We start from the raw sequence: 6,995 nt of genomic DNA, 5'->3' as shown, positions 1-6,995 counted from the left end.
ACTGATGTCAGACTAACTGGTCTATAATTTCCCGTTTTCTCTCTCCCTCCTTTCTTGAAAAGTGGGATAACATTAGCTACCCTCCAATCCACAGGAACTGACCCGGAATCTATAGAACATTGGAAAATAATCACTAATGCGTCCACAATTTCTAGAGCCATTTCCATAAGTACCCTGGGATGCAGACCATCAGGCCTTGGGGATTTATCAGCCTTCAGTCCCATCAGTCTACCCAAAACTTTTTCCTGCCTAATGTGGATTTCCTTCAGTTCCTCCATCACCCTAGGATCTCTGGCCACTAGAACATCTGGGAGATTGTTTGTATCCTCCTTAGTGAAGACAGATCCAAAGTACCGGTTCAACTCGTCTGCCATTTCCTTGTTCCCCATAATAAATTCCCCCGCTTCTGTCTTCAAGGGACCCACATTTGCCTTGACTATTTTTTTCCTCTTCACGTACCTAAAAAAGCTTTTACGATCCTCCTTTATATTATTGGCTAGTTTACCCTCGTACCTCATCTTTTCTCCCCGTATTGCCTTTTTAGTTAACTTTTGTTGCTCTTTAAAAGAGTCCCAATCCTCTGTCTTCCCACTCTTCTTTGCTGTTGTACTTCTTCGCTTTAATTTTTATGCTGCCCTTGACTTCCCTTGTCAGCCACAGGTGTCTCTTACTCCCCTTGGAATCTTTCCTCCTCTTTGGGATAAATTGATCCTGCAACCTCTGCATTATTCCCAGGAACACCTGCCATTGCTGATCTACCGTCTTCCCTGCTAGGGCCTCCTTCCAGTCAATTTTGGCCAGCTCCCGCCTCATGCCTCTGTAATCCCCTTTGCTCAACTGTAATACTGACACCCTCCGATTTTCCCTTTCTCCCTCTCAATTTGTAGAGTAAAACTTATCATGTTGTGATCACTGCCTCCTAATGGCTCATTTACCTTGAGTCCCCTTATCAGATTAGGTTCATTACACAACACTAAATCCAGAATTGCCTTCTCCCTGGTAGGCTCCAGTACAAGCTGCTCTAAGAATCTCCCCATCTCCCTCTTCTCTCCTCCCCCACCTCCTTCTCTCCTCCTCTCCCATCTTCTCTCCTCCCCCTCCTACTTCTCTCCTCCCTCCTCTCCTCCCCCCCTCCTCTTCTCTCCTCCCCCTCCTACTTCTCTCCTCCCTCCTCTCCTCCCCCCCCTCTTCTTCTCTCTCCTCCCCCCCTCTTTCTCTCCTCCCCTCCTCTTTTTCTCATTCCCCCCTCCTCTCTCCTCCCCAACTCCCCCCTCATTTTCTCCTCCCCCCCTCCTTCTCTCCTCCCCCACCTCCTTCTATCCTCCCCCACCTACCCCCCTCACTCCTCCCCCCCCTCCCTTCCTCTCTCCCCCCCCTCCTTCTCTCTCCCCCCCTCCTTCTCTCTCCCCCCCCTCCTTCTCTCTCCCCCCCTCCTTCTCTCTCCCCCCCCTGCTTCTCTCCCCCGCCCAAACCACCCCCCTGTTTCTCCAGTTCACACACCCCAGACAGCCTTTCCAATTCCAACCTGTTGCATTGAAAGTGTTCTAGTGCGTTTACTTTAATTCCCAGTACAGGTACTGCTCGACTTATGGGGGTTATGTTCCGATAAACCCATCGTAAATTGGAAATATCTTCTTTTAATCAAAAAAAACTTTATTCAAGAAATAAATATATCCAAAACATGTTCCTTCCAAAACTCCACCCTACATTCTCGGGGGCTGTACATACATTCATTACAGATATTCGATGCAAAATCTGTACAAAAGTAACCTCCACCATTTCCACTCTGAAGTTAGTCTGAAGAAGGGTCTCAACCCGAAACGTCACCCATTTCCTCTCTCCTAGATGCTGCCTGACCCGCTGAGTTACTCCAGCACTCTGTGAAACGTCACCTATCCATGTTCTCCACAGATGCTGCCTGACCCGCTGAGTTACTCCAGCACTCTGTGAAACGTCACCTATCCATGTTCTCCACAGATGCTGCCTGACCCGCTGAGTTACTCCAGCACTCTGTGAAACGTCACCCATTCCCTCTCTCCTAGATGCTGCCTGACCCGCTGAGTTACTCCAGCAGTCTGTGATACCCACCATTTCCACTCATGTGCCCACTGGCGTGGAATCCTTTCCCTTATTTGGAGGGGCGTCTCTCTCCACCACACCCTGCCCCCCATGTCCAGCAGCGGAAGGACCCTAGACTCTGGTCCTCTCCCACAGGGCCTTGGCGTTGGTTGCACTGAGCTTCAGTGCGTCCCTCAGCACGTACTCCTGCAGTCTGCAGCGGGCCAGTCGGCAACATTCCCCCACGGAAAATTCAAAGTAGGGTTGCTACCCAATGTGTATCGCTTTTACACCGTGGTAGAGACGAAAACGTCGTAAGTCGAAGCTTCTTAAGTCGAGGGAGCATCTGTACTTAGATATTTAACTAACCCACCACATAATAGAAACATAGAAACGTAAAAAACATAGAAACATAGAAAATAGGTGCAGGAGGAGGCCATTTGGCCCTTCGAGCCAGCACCGCCATTCATTGTGATCATGGCTGATCATCCACAATCAGTAACCCGTGCCTGCCTTCTCCCCATACCCCTTGATTCCACTAACCCCTAGAGCTCTATCTAACTCTCTCTTAAATCCATCCAGTGATTTGGCCTCCACTGCCCTCTGTGACAGAGAATTCCACAGATTCACAACTCTCTGGGTGGAAAAGTTCCTTCTCACCTCAGTTTTAAATGGCCTCCCCTTTATTCTTAAACTGTGGCCCCTGGTTCTGGACTCCCCCAACATTGGGAACATTTTTCCTGCATCTGGCTTGTCCAGTCCTTTTATAATTTTATACGTCTCTATAAGATCCCCTCTCATAGAAACATAGAAACATAGAAAATAGGTGCAGAAGTAGGCCATTCGGCCCTTCGAGCCTGCACCGCCATTCAATATGATCATGGCTAATCATCCAGCTCAGTAACCTGTACCTGCCTTCTCTCCATACCCCCTGATCCCTTTAGCCACAAGGGGCCACATCTAACTCCCTCTTAAATATATCCAATGAACTGGCCTCAACCACCTTCCGTGGCAGAGAATTCCACAGATTCACCACTCTCTGTGTGAAGAAATGTTTTCTCATCTCGGTCCTAAAAGACTTCCCCCTTATCCTTAAACTGTGACCCCTGGTTCTGGACTTCCCCAACATCGGGAACAATCTTCCCGCATCTAGCCTCTCCAACCCCTTAAGAATTTTATATGTTTCAATAAGATCCCCCCTCAGTCTTCTAAATTCCAGCGAGTACAAGCCCAGTCTATCCAGTCTTTCCTCATATGAAAGTCCTGCTATCCCAGGGATCAATCTGGTGAACCTTCTCTGTACTCCCTCTAAGGCTAGAATGTCTTTCCTCAGATTAGGAGACCAAAACTGTACACAATACTCTCATCCTTCTAAACTCCAGTGAATACAAGCCTAGCAAAACTAAGCAAATGATCCTTTCCTTGCCATAAGCCATTAACAACACCAATTCAAAACCATCCTCCACCCAAACCAACATGCCCGCCCGCCTGTGTTGTATTGTGTCACCTCTTTCACTCTCTCCAGCCATCCACACATAACAAGGTGGCATTTTTGACAACTTCAGAAATCTAATCGGTTGGGATGGCTTATTTAAACTAGACTTCCAGAGGGGGGTTTGAAACCACCATAGCCTGGTGCATGTAATGTTTATTTAATGTGTGGGGAAGGAACTGCAGATGCTAGTTTACGCTGGTTTACACTCAAGGTGCTGGAGTAACTCAGCGGGACAGGCAGCATCTCTGGAGTTCAGTTCAGTTGAGTTTATTGTCACGTGTACCGAGGTGCAGTGAAAAGCTTTTTGTTGCGTGCTAACCAGTCAGCGGAAAGACAACACACGATTACAATCGAGCCGTCCACAGTGGAAGGAGGATACAGAAGGAATGGGTGACTTTTCAGGTCGAGGACCCTTCTTCAGACTGAGAGTCAGGGGAAAGGAAAATTGGAGATATGGAAGGGTAAGGTGTGAAAACGACAGATCAAAGCAGACTTGCCCAAAGAACCATTTTACATTTCCTTCAACGTCGTCCCCTTTGATCTGTTGTTTTCACACATCTTCCATATATCTCCGTGTCTCCCTGACTCTCAGACTGAAGAAGGGTCTTGACCCGAAACGTCGCCCATTCCTTCTCCTCCACAGATGCTGCCAGACCCGCTGAGTTACTCCAGCACTCTGTGAAACGTCACCTATCCATGTTCTACACAGATGCTGCCTGACCCGCTGAGTTACTCCCGCACTCTGTGAAACTTCACCTATCCATGTCCTCCACAGATGCTGCCTGACCCCGCTGAGTTACTCCAGTATTTTGCGTCCATCTTTGGTGTTTATTTAAATACTCTCTCTACAGGAATACATTGTAAGAATTTGCCATGGTGCAATTGAACTACGTGTAAGATGGTGGTAAAGTGTGAGTTCACACTCCCTAACCCCACACGGGTGTGTTTCATCTCTGGGGGTGGGGAAGGTGCCTGCCTTCTCCCCATACCCCTTGATTCCACTAACCCCTAGGAGCTCTATCTAACTCTCTTTTAAATTCATCCAGTGAATCGGCCTCCACTGCCCTCTGTGGCAGAGAATTCCATAAATTCCCATAAATGCTTGTATTCATTGGAGTTTAGAAGGAGGAGAGGGGATCTTATAGAGACGTATAAAATTATAAAAGGACTGGAACAAGCCGGATGCAGGAAAAATGTACCCAATGTTGGGGGAGTCCAGAACCAGGGGCCACAGTCTTAGAATAAAGGGGAGGCCGTTTAAAACTGAGGTGAGAAGGAACTTTTTCACCAGAGAGTTGTAAATTTGTGGAATTCTCTGCCACAGAGGGCAGTGGAGGCCAAATCACTGGATGGATTTAAAAGAGAGTTAGATAGAGCTCTAGGGGCTAGTGGAATCAAGAGATATGGGGAGAAGGCAGGCACAGGTTACTGATTGTGGATGATCAGCCGTGATCACAATGAATGGCGGTGCTGACTCGAAGGGCCAAATGGCCTCCTCCTGCACCTATTGTCTATGTTTTCTATGTTTTCAACCATCTCTACTTCGGCGCCGTCAATGGCGTACCCGGGCCTCTGGCGCTGTGAGGCAGCACTCTACCACTACATCCCTGGAGGACAGGCACACCCAGAGTTGAGTTGAGTTGAGTTGAGTTTATTGTCACGTGTACCGAGTGAACTGCTTTTGTTATGTAGTATGAGGAAAGACAATACGTGATTACAATCAAGCCATTGATCGTACAGGCGGCACGGTGGCGCAGCGGCAGAGTTGCTGCCTTACAGCGAATGCAGCGCCGGAGATTCCGGTTCGCGATCCCGACTACGGGCGCCGTCTGTACGGAGTTTTGTACTGACCTGCGTGGGTTTTCTCCGAGATCTTTGGTTTCCTCCCACACTCCAAAGACGTGCTGGTATGTTGGCTTGGTATGAATGTAAAAATTGTCTGTAGGATAGTGTTAATGTGCGTGGATCGCTGGGCAGCACGGACCCAGTGGGCCGAAGGGCCTGTTTCCGAGCTGTATCTCTCTCTTTGTCTCTCAAAATTTACACTGTAGAATAAAGAATAACAATTAGTGCAAGGTAAAGTTCAGTAAAGACTGATCAAAGATAGTCCAATGGTGTAGATAATAGACAATAGACAATAGACAATAGGTGCAGGAGGAGGCCATTCGGCCCTTCGAGCCAGCACCGCCATTCAATGTGATCATGGCTGATCATTCTCAATCAGTACCCCGTTCCTGCCTTCTCCCCATACCCCCTGACTCCGCTATCCTTAAGAGCTCTATCCAGCTCTCTCTTGAATGCATTCAGAGAATTGGCCTCCACTGCCTTCTGAGGCAGAGAATTCCACAGATTCACAACTCTCTGACTGAAAAAGTTTTTCCTCATCTCTGTTCTAAATGGCCTACCCCTTATTCTTAAACTATGGCCCCTTGTTCTGGACTCCCCCAACATTGGGAACATGATTCCTGCCTCTAACGTGTCCAACCCCTTAATAATCTTATACGTTTTGATAAGATCCCATCTCATCCTTCTAAATTCCAGCTTATACAAGCCTAGTTGCTCCAGTCTTTCAACATATGACAGTCCCGCCATTCCGGGAATTAACCTGGTAAACCTACGCTGCACGCCTTCAATCGCAAGAATATCCTTCCTCAAATTTGGAGACCAAAACTGCACGCAGTACTCCAGGTGCGGTCTCATTTAGGGCCCTGTACAACTGCAGAAGGACCTCTTTGCTCCTATACTCAACTCCTCTTGTTATGAAGGGTGGATAGTAGTTCAGGACTGTTCTCTAGTTATTGCTAGGATGGTTCATTTGCCTGAGTTGGGCTGAAGAGTCTATTTCTGAGTGTATGATTTGCCAGGGGAAATTCCCCTGTCACAGAAACATAAAACAGTACAGCACAGGAAGTAGTCGTTTAGCCATAAGTTCATAAGTGATCGGAGCAGAATTAGGCCATTCGGCCCATCAAGTCTACTCCGCCATTCAATCATGGCTAATCTCTCTCTCCCTCCTAACCCCATTCTCCTGCCTTCTCCCCGTAACCCCCTGACATCCGAACCAATCAAGAATCTATCTATCTCTGCCTTTAAAGATATCCACTGACTTGGCCTCTTATATCTTCGGTTTCCTCCCACACTCCAAAGACGTGCAGGTTTGTAGGTTAATTGGCTTGGTGTAGGTGTAAATTGTTCCTAGTGTGTGTAGGATGGTGTTAATGTGCGGGGAACGCTGGGCGGCGCGGACCCGGTGGGCTGAAGGGTAGTTTTTTCCGCGCTGTATCTCTAAACAAAAGTAAGCGACTAGGCTTGCATACACAGGAATTTAGAAGGATGAGAGGAGATCTTATCGAAACGTATAAGATTATTAAGGGGTTGGACACGTTAGAGGCAGGAAACATGTTCCCAATGTTGGGGGAGTCCAGAACAAGGGGCCACAGTT

This window comes from Rhinoraja longicauda, chromosome 5, assembly GCF_053455715.1.
Source record: "Rhinoraja longicauda isolate Sanriku21f chromosome 5, sRhiLon1.1, whole genome shotgun sequence".
Classification (NCBI taxonomy): domain Eukaryota; kingdom Metazoa; phylum Chordata; class Chondrichthyes; order Rajiformes; family Arhynchobatidae; genus Rhinoraja; species Rhinoraja longicauda.
This window is presented reverse-complemented; position numbering follows the sequence as displayed.